The sequence below is a fragment of the Myxine glutinosa genome, unplaced genomic scaffold (genome assembly GCF_964187855.1).
Source record: "Myxine glutinosa unplaced genomic scaffold, kmMyxGlut1.1 SCAFFOLD_664, whole genome shotgun sequence".
NCBI lineage: Eukaryota > Metazoa > Chordata > Myxini > Myxiniformes > Myxinidae > Myxine > Myxine glutinosa.
The window spans coordinates 176,114-194,000 of record NW_027616759.1 but is presented as its reverse complement, the minus strand read 5'-3'; the positions used below and the strand labels follow the sequence as shown (position 1 = coordinate 194,000).

At 49.1% G+C, this 17,887-nt stretch overlaps 1 pseudogene; it reads right to left on the bottom strand.

Moving 5' to 3' along the window:
* Nucleotides 1–6: 6 nt before the first annotated feature.
* LOC137417273 (spectrin beta chain, non-erythrocytic 1-like) overlaps nucleotides 7–17,887 on the bottom strand; it is a 54,152-nt pseudogene continuing 36,271 nt past the window's right edge.

The window sequence follows — 17,887 nt, the reverse complement described above, 5'->3', positions numbered from 1 at the left end:
GCTATACCTGTCATTCAAGTGATCCACCTTCACCTTGATGTCTTGTTCTCCAGGATGACCGGCGTTGATGAGTTGAAGGGAAAGTTGGTTCACCACAGCGATGTGTGAGTCCTCACTGTTCACCTCGAGATCCAGGCTTTGGAAACTGGACCAAGCAACACGCAAGCTTGCAGCCAGACAGCCCAGACACAAGTGAAACTGGATGAAAACTATGACCTTTTTATTGTCTTGCCTCCACAAAATTGAGAAATAATTTAATTCTACAATCAAAATATATAAAAGCCCTGTGTATTTATTTATCTGTCACACAGGAAGTGACGTTGAATTCGTCACTGAAAGGGAGCACACACAATATGAGTGTTAGCGACAGTCGCCATTTTGTTTCCACTCGTGAATTTCTGCCGTCGCTAACGGGTCTAACCTAAACCTAACTCGAATATGCAAATGAGTCATGCTTGGGGTCACAACCTGGAGGAAGCTGTTTTAGACCTGAGGCCGTCATCATCATCATGGACGGTCTGCTCCATATTTGTCTATTTGGCGTGATCGGGTGTTTTCATTACCCCACACGTGCAAAACGAAAAGCGGGGTTTATAAATGGCTTCACTCCTGTCTGTCTGCCTGCCTGGTGTTTAACTCTCTACCTGTCTGGCCTGTAATTGTGTGTCATCAATCACCGCACACTACAATGGTCAGATTTCCCCTTTCGATTGCAGGTAAGGTTGTCCGTAAAAGAGTGACGCAAACACAAATAGGTTTCACCAAAAGAACCCGAAGTTGGTACAATCGGTCTATGTAGCCAACCAAAGACTTTGAAATATCGAGGCTGGGGAATCAAAAAGTTTATCGGAAGTTTTCCCTCCAATATAGAATATAAACTTAGCACGAATGTTCAGTCCTTTTCTATGAAATTTCCAGGTGGTGTCACACACTCGTGATTCTGAAATAGTTTTGAGGTGCGGGGAATGTTGGGGTGGGGGGAGGGACTCGGGGAGGGACATTTTGACTCGCCCTGGTGGACCTGGTTGAAGAGGTTGAGGACCAAGTGCTTTAAATATGACAGTTAGGTTTCATTGGGGTCAGGATCGCACAAACATCATCAGCTGTTTCAACTCACCGGTGCTGGACCACCTCTAGATCTTCAAGGCATGCAGGTAGAATCATCCCGTTCAGCCATTGCTCTTTCTCATCGGTCCACAGATCACATAAATCTGCCTCACTGGACAACTTGTACAGAGCCAGCGCATCCTGCAGCCTCTGCTCGCGGCCGAGCGCGGTCTCCACAAGCTCACTGTACCGTCGCTCCAGCTCCACAAAGCGTCCCGGCCCGTCGGCCTTCTTCATTGTCTTCATAGTCAGGAGGTTTTGGGCCTGCTCGCGCAGAACATCCATGACTGGACTGTGGGGAGAAAAAGAACCACACGAGTGGTGACGTCATATCCTGTATCGATAATACAATTTCTTATTTTGCATCAAATACCATCAAAACGCTTGCAATGTTGTCCTGGTTATCCAGGTACTACAGGTACTGTACCTGGTTGTGATTGATAAAATCAGAGCATGCATGGTGAGATAGAAGCTCTCTTACCGGAATCCAGATATCCCCGCCATCACGTCCTTGTGTTTCTTGACTAGCGTTTGAGCAGAGAACAAATCACTGCCGACGTCACCGCAAGACACGAGGCGAAGCTCGTCCTTGAGCCAGCCCTCAAGGTCGTCTAAGACCGCCGCGAACTGCCGCAAACTTTTAGCATCGCTCAACCGCTGCTTCTGCGCCGTCGCGATTTCTTCCAATCGGTTCCACATTCGCTCAATTTCATGCACTCTCTCGGCGATCTCATTTGCATCGAAATGTCCCTGCTTCGTCAACGTCTCAACTTCGCGCACCGTCTCACCTTCGCGCACCGCTTGCTTCAGATGCGGCCGGCGGATATTCAGCTCGTCCTCGAGAGTCCGATGACGTGCCAGGAGACGTCGAACGCTGCTTAGGTCCTCACCGACCTCCTGGGATGAAAGAAGAGCTTCAGTCTCGCATATCCAGCTCGCCAGTTCATCCATCACGGAAAAGAAACACCAGCGTTGCCATGATTCTTCCAGTTTATGTCGCTGCGCTACCTCCATTTCACACAGCTCAGCAAAACGGGTTTCAAGGTGAAGAACACGGTTCTGTACAAGCCCTGGGTCACAGGGCTTGGAACCTGCAGACGGTGACGTGAAGCATTCGGAACCCCATTACTTCAATTTTGGTGACACTCAACTGCATACAACAACAACAACAACAACAACAACAACAGGCATTTTAAGGCCATTTTCCCTGCTGGAGTGGGGGTTAGCCTTGCGGGCCCCATGACAATCTTTTCCATTTTGCCCTATTTTCTGTATCTCCCCTTGTTAACCCCCTTGCCCACATTTCTTCTTCCACCACCTTGAGCCAAGGCTTTCTCGGTCTTCCCTGTCCTCTTCTTCCTTCTACATTCATTTCCATCACTCTCCTCAACCAGTCACTTTCATCCTTCCTCAACACATGACCAAACCATCTCAACCTGTTTCTCTTCACACCATCCATCACAGGCTCAATTCCCATCATCTTTCGCAATTCATCATTTGTCTTCCTCTCTCTCAACGATACTCCACACATCCACGGAACTATTCGCATTTCGACCCTTTCCAGCCTTCGTTGCTGCTCTTCGTGCATTACCCATGTCTCGCTCCAATAAATCATAACACTTTTCGCACATGCAGCATACACCTTTCCCTTCAGCTTCAACGACACTCCCCTCCTTGTCATCACGCCACTCAGTTCCCGAAACATCTTCCATGCACATCTCACTCTAGCAACTGTTGCCGAGTCGGATCCACCTTCTCCATTCAACATGTCTCCTAGGTATCAAAATGAAAATTACACTCAACTGGATGTCGCCGAAAATTAAGTGAAAAGTTAGAGTTCACTCGCATATTCTACAACAGCCCCAAAACAAATACACAATGCAAAATACAAATACACAGCTACTCAATACAATAATATTACACAATAAAATACAAATACAATAAGAAAGAGCAATCAGAGATTGCAGACCCTTGCCAGGACATGTTTTTAGTGGTTTTTAAAGCTTATCTGTAAAAACAAACATGGCGGCCACATGGAAGGACGTGACCGATGACGTTATTATTTTATTTTTTTCTCGGCAATTTATCCAAAGATGACGATGAAATTTCTTCTTGATCAGATGAAATTTTGTACTTGTCGAATTATGACGTCATAATTGAGGAACCTATGACATCATCATTGAACCACCTTTAATAATAATAATAATAATACATTTATTTTATATAGCGCTTTTCCAGAAGCCCAAAGGCGCTTTGACAGAGTACAAAAAACAAGTGCAAAAAGACAAAAATCAATAGGTAAATAATCAAAGCAAAAGGAAGGAGAAGGAGAAGAGACAGTCAGGGGTTAAATGCTGTGGGTTAAATGTTGAATGCAGTGTTGAACAGGTGGGTCTTGAGTGATGTTTTGAATGTGGTGAGTGAGGAGGAGTCTCTGATGGTGTGAGGTAGTGAGTTCCAGAGGGTGGCAGCAGCGATGGAGAAGGCCCTGTCCCCCCAGGATCTGAATTTGGTCCGCATGGGGGGGGGGGTCAAGAGGTTGGTACCAGCAGAGTGGAGGTTGCGGGTGGGAGTGTGTCTGGAGAGGAGGTCAGTCAGGTAGGATGGGGCCAGGTTATGGAGGGCTTTGTAGGTCAAGAGGGGGATTTTGTACTGCATTCTCTGGGGGATGGGGAGCCAGTGAAGCTTGTAAAGGACGGGGGTGATGTGGTCACGGGTCCGGGAATGGGTGAGTAGATGGGCAGCGGAGTTCTGAATGTATAGGAGTTTATTGGTGATTATTGAGGGTGAACCATAGAGGAGGCTGTTGCAGTAGTCCAGACGGGAGGTGATGAAGGCATGGATGAGGGTTTCTGCAGCCGTGGAGGAGAGGGATGGAAGGAGACGGGCGATGTTTTTCAGGTGAAAGCAGGCTGTCTTTGTGATCTGTTTAGTGTTTTTGTCGAAGGAGAGGGTTTGGTCAAAGATGCTGCCAAGATTCCGGATGTGAGGGGAGGTGGATACTGGGAAACAGTCGATGTTGAGGGCAAAGTTATGGGTGGATTTGGTGAGCGTTTTTGGGCCAATGATGATTATTTCAGATTTATCATAGTTAAGTTTGAGGAAGTTGATTTGAAGCCAGGATTTTATTTCAGTGATGCAGTTTGTCAGGATAGAGAGGGTGGCGGTGGAGATGGACTTGGTGGAGATGAAAAGCTGGATGTCATCGGCGAAGCAGTGGAATTGGAGACCATGACGGCGGATTAAGTGACCAAGGGGGGACAGGTACAGGATGAAGAGGAGGGGGCCGAGAACTGAACCTTGGGGGACACCTTGGGGGAGGGGAGCAGTGGGGGATTTGCAGTTATTGATGGAGATGAACTGGCATCTGTCAGAGAGGTATGATTTGATCCAAGAGAGGGCAGTGCCGGTAATGTTAAAGGTTGTTTCAAGTCGGGTGAGGAGGATGGTATGATTGATGGTGTCAAAGGCGGCGCTGAGGTCGAGGAGGATGAGAATGTTGAGGTTGCCAGCATCAGAGGAGAGGAGAAGGTCGTTGGTGATTTTGAGGAGAGCAGTTTCAGTACTGTGGTTGGAGCGGAATCCGGATTGGAATGTTTCAGACAGGTTATTGGCAGAGAGGTGATGTTTGAGTTGAGTGGCTGCAGCGTGTTCCAAAACTTTTGACAGAAAGGGTAGGTTGGAGATGGGTCTGAAGTTGTTTAGGGTGTCAGGGTTGAGTCCAGGTTTTTTCAGAATGGGGGTAACAGCAGCAATTTTGAGGGATGGTGGGACGATGCCTGTAGACAGGGAGGAGTTTATTGTTGCAGTGATAAGTGGAGAGAGAGCAGGAAGGGAGGCCTTGACAAAGCTGGAGGGGATGGGGTCAAGAGTGCAGGTGGCAGGTTGCATTCCTACGAGGAGTTCAGAGAGGTCAGTAGGGGAGACTGGGGAGAACTGAGACAGGGGTTGGCAGGATAAGGGGGGGCAGGTGGTTTGAGGGGGAGCGGGTGCAGTGGTGGTTAAGCTGCTGTAGATGTTGTCAATTTTGCATTGGAAGAATGAAAGGAAGGAGATACAGTTGTCTACTGTGAATGACTGGGTGGTGGTGTTCAGGGGGCTGAGGAGTTTGTTTATTGTAGAGAAGAGTGCTTTTGGGTTTCCAGAGCCAGGGTGGATAATTTGAGAGTAGTAGGCGGAGCGGGCACAGGAGAGGGCATCTTTGTAGTGCTGCAGGTGGTCTTTGTAGGCTTGGGAGTGAATTGTGAGACATGTTTTATTGCGGAGTCTTTCAAGTTGGCGAGCACGAGTTTTCATCAGGCGGAGTTCAGGGGTAAACCAGGGAGCAGAATGGGTGAAAGAAACTGTTTTGGTTTTCATAGGCGCAAGCTGGTCAAGGCAGGAGGAGAGAGTGCGGTTGTCGTAGTCAGTGAGGTCAGAAGGGGTGTGGAGGTCAACGAAGGGAGAAGTGGACATTTTTTCAGAGAGGGTGGATGACAATGAGGTAGGTGAAAGAGCGTTTAGCTTACGGAAGTTGATAGTGCGATAATGCCTTTGTGCTGGGGTGGGGATGTTGATGGTCATAGTGATGGCTAAGTGGTCAGAGAGGGTGAGGTCGGAGCCAGAGAGATGATGCAAAATTAATCCAGTAGAGCAGACAAGGTCCAGAATGTGACCACGGTTATGGGTAGGAAAGTTGACATGTTTAGTGAGGTTAAAGCAGGTGAGTAAATCAGTGAAGTCAGTGGTTATTGTGGAGTCAGTGGAGTCCATGTGGATATTGAAATCACCAAGGAGGAGGATTGAGGGGGAGAGGTAACAGAGCTGGGCCAGAAAGTAGGAGAAGTCAGACAGGAATGATGGGTGTGGTTTGGGAGGGCGGTAGACAACAGCCATGACTGACTGTGTGTGACCAGAGAGTTTAAAAGCCAGGTGTTCAAATGATGGAGCAGATGAGATGGAGATGAGGCTGGTCTTGATGTCCTGTCGGTGAATTACGGCAATTCCACCACCTCGGCCCTCCGAACGTGGTTTATTGATGTAAGAATATCCATTGGGTGTAGTGAGGTTGAGTGAGAAGTAGTCCAGAGGTTGTTGTCAGGTTTCGGTGAGACAGAGAAAGTCCAGTTTATTATCCAGAATGTAGTCGTTCAGGATGATGCTTTTGTTGTTGAGGGACCGGGTATTGAACAGGGTGAGCTTGATGTTGCTTTGTACGGTGGGGATGAACTCAGGTGATTTAGCCAGGGTTTGCAGACAGGAGGTGCGATCGTGTGCGTTGCTGTGACCAGGTGCGCTGGGACGATGAGTGGGAGTGCGCTGAGCCGACCAGAGTATGGGAACGGAGTGACCTGTTTGTAAGTAAACAAACTTACGACCAGAGCCTCTATGAGTATATCTGGGTCGTCGCAGGAGTCCGTGGTATTTGATTGCAGAGATGCATGATGGGGTGGAGTGAGTATTGAGCAGAATAAGCCTTGCGGCGGAGTACCTCAGAGCCATGCCAGGCAGGAGCGAAGGGACGAGTACGAGGCCAAGGTCGAGGAGGCAAAGCGGCAAACGCAGCGGCAAATGACCGCAGCCGCAAACCAAGACCACAGCGGCAAACAGCCACAGCCGCAAACAACGGCCACAAACAACGGGAGCGGGCCTGAGGAAACAGTGGAGGAGCCGGGCAGGTGAAGCCAGGAGCAGAGCCAGGACCGAGCAGAGGGCAGACGCAACGGCCAAAAATCCGCCACGACCACCAGAAAAGCAAACTATGTACAATGGCCCAAATGCCCTTTAGAGGCCATTTTTCCCCGCAGAGCAGGGGTTGGCCTTTTTTGGGCACTGTGGTCTCCTTTTTGAAGCAATGTTTTACAGCCGGATGCCCTTCCTGACGCCAACCCTGTTAGTCGCCTCTTGCAACTCACAGGGAATTACCAGTGAACTGGTACTGAATTTGCCAACATCGGAAGGATGACAGGCTGAGTCAACAAGCAAGCATGTTGCAAGAGCAGGTCCAACACGAAGGGACAGTCTATGGAAGGCAAGAGGCAAAAGGAAGAGCTCAAAATGCCGGCGAGCGAGCGGTTTTACTCGCAGTCTTCTGACGTCACTGGCGCTTTTCCTCCAATCAGCGCATCGCTTGTTGCGTCCTCCACACCGACTGGCCGAATGTTCGCGCCTTCCGCACTGATTGGCCGAGGTGTCATCGGTCGGTGGCCAATCAGTGTGTCGCTCCTTCACCTTCCTGAATCTTCTCACCGCGTTCGTGTCCTCTCATTGGCCGAGCGCTTGGCGCCCTGCTCCTTGTTCGCCCTCCCCCCCCCCCCCCCCCGTCAATCAAGAGCCCCCCTGAGCATGGCTATTGCCTGCCTCGCACGATGTTTGTCGCCATGGTGGCGTACTGCGTGGCTGCTGCCTGTTAATTTTTCCGGTCAGTTCCTATGGTCAGTCAGTGTAAGGGGGGGATTTAATTAATGTGTGCACTGAGGGCCTATCTAAGTGTCTAGAAGAGTGCGTTGCCATACGGGACAAAGGAATGATCACCAAGTCTGACACACAGGGCAATTATCTTAGTCCCGAGAACTATTTATCACACGAACATCTTTGTATGATCACAAGGAAAGGAGCGGTGTACAAAAATACAGAAATAATACCAAATGCAAATACAGCAACTCAAGATAGAGTGCAATTGTCGTGGGGTCGTGACGCTTCACTCGGAATGATCCCCTGAAGAGTAAGTGTTGGTTGGGCAAAAGTCCAAAACGTGTCCTTGTTCTTCCACCTTCTGAGGGCCATGGGAAAGTACTGTTTCTCAAAAGGAAGGTTACCAATGATACGCACCATCCCCAAGAGCTGCAATAGTCTGCGCAGCGTCATTCACACTGCGAATGCGCTCCTCCTGCAGCCGAATGTCTGCCTCGACGAGTGTATGCTTTTGGAGCAGATCCTTAACATCCAGGAGGTGCTTACCATAGCACTGAGATTGCACCTGTGCCTGGAGAGTACACAAATAAACATCACCAAAGCTTTGGTTAAAAATAAATAAAGGAGAACCACTCGTTTTCTCACAAAAAGGACACGCACAGGAGACCTTCAAACATGGGTCCAATCGGTATCAGGGTAACACCGACATGCAAGGAGCACGATCTCAAGCAGATTTTACTGTTTTCAAAACAGGAGATCCAAAACAAAGACAACATGGGGCATTTAACAAGGCAGAACCATGACCAGATACAGTGCCCAGAGAAGATCTACACCCCCTTTCAAATTTTTCACCTTTTGTTACCTTATAGACTGAAATGATATTGCACAAAATCAGACTTTTTCCACCTTTATTTACACATCGTAAACCAAAACTTCCAAGTGAAAATAAATTTTACAAATCTCAGAAAATGTATTAAAAATACAAAACTACTTTATCTTGGTTGGATAAGTGTCCACCTCTGAGTTAATACTTGCTGGAAGTATATTTGACAGCAATTACAGGTGTGAGTCTATTGGGTTCCAGCTCCACAAACTTTGCACACCTTGATGGGCAATATTTGCCAATTCTGTACAAAACTGTTCCCGCTCAGTCAGGTTGCGTGGGGAGTGTTAATGGACAACAATCTTCAAGTTGGGCCACAGATTTCCGATTGGATTTAGCTCTGGGCTCTGACTGGGCCACTCAAGGACATTTATATTTTTGTTTCTTAGCCACTCCAGTGTAGCTTTGGCAGTGTGCTTCGGGTCGTTGTCATGGTGAAAGGTGAACTTCCGTCCAAATTTCAGCTTTCTTGCAGAGGGCAGCAGGTTTTCCTCTCGAGAATTGTCGGTATTTTGCTCCATCCATTTTGCCTTCTATCCGGGCAAGTGGCCCAGCCCCTGCTGATGAGAAACATCCCCATGACATGATGCTGCCACCTCCATGATTCACAGTAGGGATGGTGTTCTTTGGGTGATGTGCTGTGTTGGGTTTGTGCCAAGTGTGACATTTTGCATTTCAGCCAAAAAGTTCCATCCTGGTTTTGTCGGACCACAAAACCTTTTGCCACATGGCTTCAAAATCTGCGGAGTGGTTCTCAGGGTGGGTCTTTTGGAGTAATGGCTTCCTTCTTGCCACCCTACTGCGCAGGTGAGATTTGTGGAATGCTTGGGATATTGTTGTCACATGCACACAGTGACCAGTCTTTGCCATAATGGCCTGTAGGTCTTTCAAAGTTGCCATTAGCCTCTTGCTGGCCCCTCTGATCAGTCTCCTTCTTGCTTGGTCATCCAAATTGGTGGGACGGTCTGATCTAGGCAGGGTCTTGATGGTACCATACGCCTTCCACTTCTTAATGATTGGCTTGACTGTGCTCCAAGGGATATTCAAGTCCTTTGAAATATTTTTGTACCCATCCCCTGATCTGTGCCTTTCCACAACTTCTTCCCATAGATCTTTTGAAAGCTCCTTGGTGCTCATGGTTGAGTCTTTGCTGTGAAATGCACTACCCAGCAGAGGAAATCTACAGGAACAGCTGATTTTATTTTGAAATAATCAGAATCACTGCAGTTTAGGTGGAGGCCAATTAACTTGGTGTGTGATGTTGAAGGTGATTGGCTACACCTGACCTAATTTACAATTGCTATTATAAGGGGGTGTGGGGGAGGGTGGACACGTATCCAACCAAGATAATCTAGTTTTGTATTTTTAATAAATTTTGTGAATGTTGTAGAATTTGTTTTTCACTTGGAAGTTGTGGGTTTCGATGTGTAAATATAGGTGGGAAAAGTCTGATTTAATTCCAGGCCATGAGGAAACAACAGATTAAAATTTTGAAAGGGGGTACAGACTTTCTATGGGCACTGTATCTTGATTATGTTACATCTGAGAATGACCGATCTACATCAAAGTAGATCTGCCTGTGGACTCACACTCACCATCTAGTATTTTCTTGCCACTCACAAAGAAATTTAATCACGTATGTCAAGCTGATTCACTTATTCATCACAACATCACAAAGAAGAGTACTCATCCCAAGTGACCGGAAAAACTATCAAAAGTATACCCTTCTCTCTCTCTCACTCCCCGTCTCCCCCTCCACCCTTCTACAATCCCCTCTCTCCACCACTGTCCTGTCTCTGTCACTTTCATTCGAGATTTCGACATAATTATTCAGGCCCTGAGTTCCGATCGTGAAATACGGAATCAGATTTCGTATATCAGCTTTTAATAAGCCAATACGATACATTATTCAATCTTGCCGGGAGCCAATCACCTTGCACCTAGCCTCACACCAGCCAATCAGCGTAAGCACTGATGGACGAAAGGACAGCCATCCGTCTCTGTCTTATGTATATCGATGACGAAACGTATTGTAACGGTTTTGAGAAGTGTGTAACGAATTTGAGAAGTGTAACGGTTTTTGAGAAGTGTTACAATTTTGGAGGAAGTGTAACGAATGTGAAAACGTTACAATGTGAACGTTACAGAAGTATGGTAACACCCTGTTAATGTAAATAATGGTCGCAGCCGTCCTCGTAGTTAATTCCATGAAACTTACACGCAGGTCACGATATATCTTTTTAAATAGTGTATTTCCTTATTCCATGTAGGCTAAATCTGTGTTTCCCACTAGATTGACTTTGCATTGTATCAAACAAAATAAGCATAGGCCCTTGCAATTTCCCCAAACATCTCCGCTCTCCAAAGTTCCTTTCAAAAGGGTGGGAGTTGTTTTCAATCCCGCAGGCCGCCATTGCCCATGTGCTAATCTCGGAGAAGAAAGGCGTGTCTCCACCTCGTCATAAGAGGGGAGGAGTGAGCCAGCCCTAACAGCCAATCAGCACCGCGGTGAGCGACCCGGTAGGCGTGCCCTCGGAGCCGGCGGCTTGATTCCGCCCGAGGTGATAAAAGCAACTGTAAGGGACTGCTTTACGAGATGACTTGGGAGATGACCTGGGAGAGGAGCGAAGAGGCGGCACCAAGCAGAGCGGTGAGATGCGAACCGCTCCAAGCCAAAGAGGAGAGGTACTCGGAGAGGAAACCAGCTTTGGAGAGACGCGCTGAAAGGAGGGAGACGGCTCCACCACAAGAAGAGGAGCAGGTGTGCCGAACCAGCGCGTGACGTCTACCGCAGCGGATACGCGACGGAGGGTTTTCCCGCCAAAACCGGGAGGAATTGAGAGCTGCTGCCTCCGACCTTGCCTCCCTCTCAAGCCATCCACCTCAAGCCCTACCTGCCTGCAATATCCCCTGTGTAAGTGTGAACGTCCTGTCCTACTCGTTGTCTTGGGGTTAAGTAAAATGAATAGTTTAAGCTAACAATGCACTGTGTGACTGCTTTTTCCATCCATTGCTTGTAAATAATTTTGGTCGCCCTTCCTTTTTGCTTGTGTGTGTATAATAAATCTGTTCTTCCTCCGTACTCTGTCTTTTTCTCTTTTCCTTCTCTTTCGGTCGCTTTAGAGGTTTCCCGATTGAATATCTGTGGGGCGATCTGGTCAACGTCGGGTGGAATCGGGTTCTAATCGGGGAGTAACTGTTCGGACGCGGTAATACACCACCGCTCGGTCAATATAACATCTAAAACCGCGTCTGTAACAATTGGTTGTCAGGAGTTGGATTCGGACCTGGGACTAAATTTGTTAGGCCCAAATTTTGGAACACCAATTGTACTATTAGAGTAACAATTGGTGTCGAGGAGGGAGATCGGACCCGAAATCGGACCCGAAGCGCGCTTAACGCGCTCAAAATTACAAGCTGCCGAAATTTATTTTGTTTTATAAAACCCGAATTTTGAGATCGCGCCATGGACAATCAAGGCGATCGGATGTCGGTGCGGGAAATAGACGGGTTAGGGGTAACCCAGGACTTAGGGAAAGACAGGGAGGCGGAGAGCAATGAGGAGGCGGTTGAGGGGGTATCAGACGCACAAAATGGCGCCTCGCACATGGCTATGGCGGCCGTGCCCGCTGCACAAGTGGGAGGGATTGACATGCAGGCCCTCATTGCGCAGCTACAGGCAGCTGTACAGATGAGTATGGGGAGCCAAATTGAGCGACTGGGTGAGCGATTGGAGGGCCAAATGGGACAAATGGGGAACCGGATGGATGCTCAGGGTGAGCAATTGGGGGTAATGAGGGACGAAGCGAGGGGTACCGGTGAGGGATTAGAAAAGAAATTTGAGGGATTAGACAAGAAATTTGAGGGGTTAGACAATGGGATAGAAGGGGTGAAACATGGGTTAACGGGGGTGGAAAATAGAATGGCTGCCCAGGAGAATCAGATAGAGGGGGTGAAAAATGGGTTAATGGGGTTAGAAAATAGGATGGAGGACAAATTGCGGGAAATAGGGGAATAATCTGCCAGGGAAATCAAACAAATGGGAGAGCAGATAGAGGAGGTGAAAATCGGGGTAGAAACCAAACTGGATGCTCAGAGGGATGAATTGGGACAGATGAGGGTTGCATCTACAAAAAAGATGGAGGAAATACGATGAGGGGTAAGTGAGGAGGTTTCGGGGCTACGCGAGGAGGTAAAGCGAGGTGAGATGCGTATGGAGAAAGAGGTGAGAAATAATACGGCTAAGTTACAAGGGGGAATAGAAGATCTGACGGAGGAGGTGGAACAGCTGACAGAGGGACAAACGAAGTTAGTGGAGCAGGTTCAAAAGAACACTGCGGTACTAGGAGGGTTAAAGGCGACACAAAAAGAAATTAAAAATGACTTGATAGCGACACAGAAGCAATGTCAGATGGTACGTGAGGAACTGACAATGAGGGTGGACGAGGTGACAGAGATAATGGAGACAAAGGACCGGCAGGTGAGGAAGCACATAGAGACGGTCACGGTAGCCTTAGAGGACGAACTTGAGGAGACACACCGAGAAATAAAAGAGGTTAAACAAAAATTAGAGGAAGTGAAAGAAGAGGTGAGTGAAATTAAGAAGAGATGGACAGAAACTAAGAGAGAAATAAAGGAGGAGATAGCGGAATATGTACAAGGTCGGTGCTCAACTCATAATGTGATGCTCACTAACCAAATAAAGAGTTTGCAGGTGGCAAAGGAGGTGCGGAGACGAGGTACGGAGGTGAGTGGCAATGTATATGATGTGAGGAAAGCTTCAGTCGGCTTGGGGATTGGTTTGGATCCGGGTGTTCGTGAGAGGCCGTTGGTGAAGTGAGCGACAGGTCTGGTGTGCGAAAAAAGAGGTGTGCGAGAATGTCCGACCATGGGGTGTGTGAGGAAAAAGTGCACGCCGAGGAGTGAGTGTGCCGTCAAGAGTGAGTCAGTCGTAGCGCGTGTGCGAGGGAGTACATGGAAGCGCGGTGTGGTGAGTGTTATGGAGGAAGTAATGAGAGAGTGTACGCCTGTGGTGAGTGTTACAGAGGGTGTAACGGGACAATGTGCGGAAGAGTGTGCGCGAGAAAGGTGTGTAACGGACAGGTGCATGAGGAAAGAGTGCGCTGTCGAGAGTAAGGGTGAGTGCGCGACCGAGAGTGGAGGTGAGAGTAGTGAGAGTGACACGGAGCGTGAGTTGGTTGTGGCAGGTGAGCGAGGATGTACACCTGGAATGGAAGGATGCACACCTGGAATGGTAGAGCGTGAGTGGGAATGCACGCTGGAATTGGTAGTGAGGCACGTGGTTGGGTGTGCGGGTGAGAGCACACCTGTGATTGTCACAGAGGAGGTGACCGAGAAAGGGGCGCGAAGAGGTGTGTTGGTGAGGTGTGCGAGCGACGAATGTGTGCCAAGGTGTTCGGTGGTCAGGTGTGTGACCAAGGCTGTGAGTGGAATGAGTGTACCTGGGTGTGTAAGGAAAGGTACGAGGAGCATGGAAACGGCTGCATGTATGAGCAAGCAAGGGGTAGCGTATGCATGTAAGCGTCCAGGTGAAGCATCGACGGTAACCGGTTTAGCGGTTAGAGCGACTTATAGCCGAATCGGGCCCTCGGTGCGTGCCGGGCTTCGCGTGCCGCGAGAACCAGCGGGGATCCGAGCCACGGCGGGTTCAAAAGGACCGCTGTGCGCGATCCACGCTGGGCCTCGCGTGGAACGGCCGCGTCCGAGCTCCACTAGGCGGAGCGGGCAGCTGGATAGGAAGGGTCGTCATGGCGACCACGTTTTGTTGAGACGTGCCGGCAGGTCGAGATCGGGACATTGGATGGCTCCACGCCGAGGTGGTGCGTGGGATCTCGGCCCGGGTAAGCCCCCGTCCCTGCCACGAATGCGGGACGTATCCAGCCGCTGGCACAAAACGACCCGCGTTCATTGCTCGGCCGTACGAAGCCGGGCTGTAGACGTGAACTGGCGCACCGAGAGGATGTAATAAGTAGACGGGTGATAGTGATCGTGATCGTGATTTGATACGGAATTTATAATAGTGGGTAGAATTGGCAGTAAATGGAAAATTTTTGAATTGGTTGGAATTTGGACGAGCAAAATTTATAGTGAGAGACCCCCGATGTGGTGGGATGGCAAATCCACCATCCCTCACAGGTGGGGGCAAATGCGCTATAGCTTATGGGGTGTATGGCAGTGAAAACTAGCCCGGGTGGGTTAGGTTATATTGTTAGGGATCTAGCGAAGAGGACATTAGGTGACGTTAAGGTTAGTTAGTGACTGATACCTGTAGTGGGGACACAGGTAGTTTAGTGTGGATGATAATGACGTGGGAGCGCAATAGTTTAAAGGGACGACTGGGAAGCGCAAGTTTCAGAGGGGAGTAGTTAGCTGAGATGATGCCGTATGGTTGAGAATTGAACAGGTGTGATTGCACAGGTGTGCAACTGGACAGGTGTGTGGAGCAGTGTGTGAGTAGTGAGTGTTGTGGATCAGCGCGAATGCGCTTGGGGAGAGAAGGGTGCAGGCGGCACCAAGAGTGAGAGCACAGGTGTGCAAGTACAAGTGTGTGGAAGGAGTTGGAGTAAGTGGTACGGAGTGGTGTGCATGGTGCGAAGGTGTGAATGGGGGAAGAGTGGACCCCCATCACGGATACCCGGGGCGGGTAGTGTAAGTGTTAGGTAGAGGGTACAGGTAAATTGTGGTTGGATATTGGCATCTGTGGTGTGGGTGACAGAATGGTATTTGGATGGGTGCATTAGTGTTGTGGAAATGGCTGGGCGTGTAGCCTGTTAGTGTGTGTAGTTGGTTGGGCGCTCCACCACTGTAAGGATGTCGGCCAGGTGAGGCCGCAGGTGGGCTCTGGGAGCCGGTAGTTGTGGATGGGGCCCGAGGATCCGGAGGACGGACCCGGGTAGCCCAGTGCCAGAGGGCACCAGGGGGTGACAGAGCCAGGAGAGGGCCTGCCCCAGTTAGTTAGGTTAGGGTGAGGAGCTAGGTAAGCTCGGGTGGCAACTACAGTGGTGGAGGTGTGCAGGTGGGTAGACCTGCTGGGAGAGCTACACGTCGCAGCCCATAAATTGTGCGAGGGCACCGGGAGATGAATCGGGGGAGTGAGACCCCAAATTGAGAAGCACCACAGTTTGGTCAATGGGAATTGGTTATTAGAACCCATCGTGTAAGTTGGCCAATGGAGTGGCAGGGAAAGACCCCGGGTAGTGTAAAGTGTGTTAAAGTCATTTAGAAAATAGTTAGGATGAAGGATCTCCTCGCACCATCTGCATCCACTCACCTGAGGTGACAGGTACTCCACACCATGCCATGTTTTGATTATTTTTTATGATGCAAATGTTTGGATTGTGAGACGCATCATGACGTGGGTGTGACATTGTGCTTTGATGTTCCATCTCTGCCTCCTTATGAGGATTGATGACGAATTGGGTGATGGCAAATTTTGGTTAGAGGGATTGTGGTGACGAATTTGGTATAGGGGAAATATGGGGAAGACGTGACAGTAGTGACGAATTGGTAATGTGTAGATTTTGTACATATGGGGTAAGGGCAAGGGTAGGGTAGGTGACAGGGGGGTGACGTACGGTAGGGACGAGCTTTCTCACTTCGCCCTCCGTACGCATTTCGCCTTGCATTGCCTTAATGACGTGTACCCTTGTGACCTTACCCCTCGCTCAATTGTCTTTCTTTTGTCTCCCACATGACCTGTGCGCCATTGGGTGCCGAGGGGAGTGTGCATGAGGTGGCCATTGTGCGCCCGAGATTCCCAGAACCAGCATGCATTGCGTTGATGTACCACTTTATGGACCGCTGTTCTGCGGCCAAGTACCACTTGATGGACCCCAGGTTCTGGGGCAGGCCACCTCTGTTGGAGACCGGCCATAGTGGCCAGGGAATCTTGCTTGCGGACCTCGGTAAGGTGGCACCTATGCCAAACAGGTGGACCACCCTTAGTTGGCCCCTGAGGCCCTAAATAAAAAAACGAACACAAGTTGTGCTTTTTTATATTTCCAAGTAGGCCGCATGAAGCCAGAAGACGTCGGGAAGAACATCGGCCCAGCAGAGAAAGAGAAGACCACCACCAGTTGTTTTGTTGTGTTTATTAAGAACCATGGTGACTGCGCACCGAGTGGTGCTTTTGCTGCTTTGTGGTGCTTTTGGTGCTTTTGGGTGCTTTGGTGGTATTGGTACTGGTGCATTGATGCAATGCGTGCTGTCTCCTCCCTCCCAACAGGAATTTCTTTTTCTTGTTCCCTAAAAAAAAAAAAAAAAAAACACAGGTCCTGGGTTGCGTTGTAAATAAGAAATCACGTCATTGTAAATAATGCTCCCCACCGTAAATGTATAGTTTGAGAATAATTCCGTAATTCGGTTAGCTGTGGGCTTGAGTCTGTTGGACAGGGTGCAATGCAATAGGGGGACATACTTATTTGTGTTTTAAGATTGTCACACTCAGGGTCAGGTTAATTGTAGAGGGAATTACACCTACGTGTCACACTAAGTTAAAGTTTAGTAGGCCTGAGCACGGGCCTGAAGAAAGGAGGGTGCAGTGTAACGGTTTTGAGAAGTGTGTAACGAATTTGAGAAGTGTAACGGTTTTTGAGAAGTGTAACAATTTTGGAGGAAGTGTAACGAATGTGAAAACGTTACAATGTGAACGTTACAGAAGTATGGTAACACCCTGTTAATGTAAATAATGGTCGCAGCCGTCCTCCTAGTTAATTCCATGAAACTTACACGCAGGTCACGATATATCTTTTTAAATAGTGTATTTCCTTATTCCATGTAGGCTAAATCTGTGTTTCCCACTAGATTGACTTTGCATTGTATCAAACAAAATAAGCATAGGCCCTTGCAATTTCCCCAAACATCTCCGCTCTCCAAAGTTCCTTTCAAAAGGGTGGGAGTTGTTTTCAATCCCGCAGGCCGCCATTGCCCGTGTGCTAATCTCGGAGAAGAAAGGCGTGTCTCCACCTCGTCATAAGAGGGGAGGAGTGAGCCAGCCCTAACAGCCAATCAGCACCGCAGTGAGCGACCCGGTAGCCGTGCCCTCGGAGCCGGCGGCTTGATTCCGCCCGAGGTGATAAAAGCGACTGTAAGGGACTGCTTTACGAGATGACTTGGGAGATGACCTGGGAGAGGAGCGAAGAGGCGGCACCAAGCAGAGCGGTGAGATGCGAAACGCTCCAAGCCAAAGAGGAGAGGTACTCGGAGAGGAAACCAGCTTTGGAGAGACGTGCTGAAAGGAGGGAGACGGCTCCACCACAAGAAGAGGAGCAGGTGTGCCGAACCAGCGCGTGACGTCTACCGCAGCGGATACGCGACGGAGGGTTTTCCCGCCAAAACCGCGAGGAATTGAGAGCTGCTGCCTCCGACCTTGCCTCCCTCTCAAGCCAGCCACCTCAAGCCCTACCTGCCTGCAATATCCCCTGTGTAAGTGTGAACGTCCTGTCCTACTCGTTGTCTTGGGGTTAAGTAAAATGAATAGTTTAA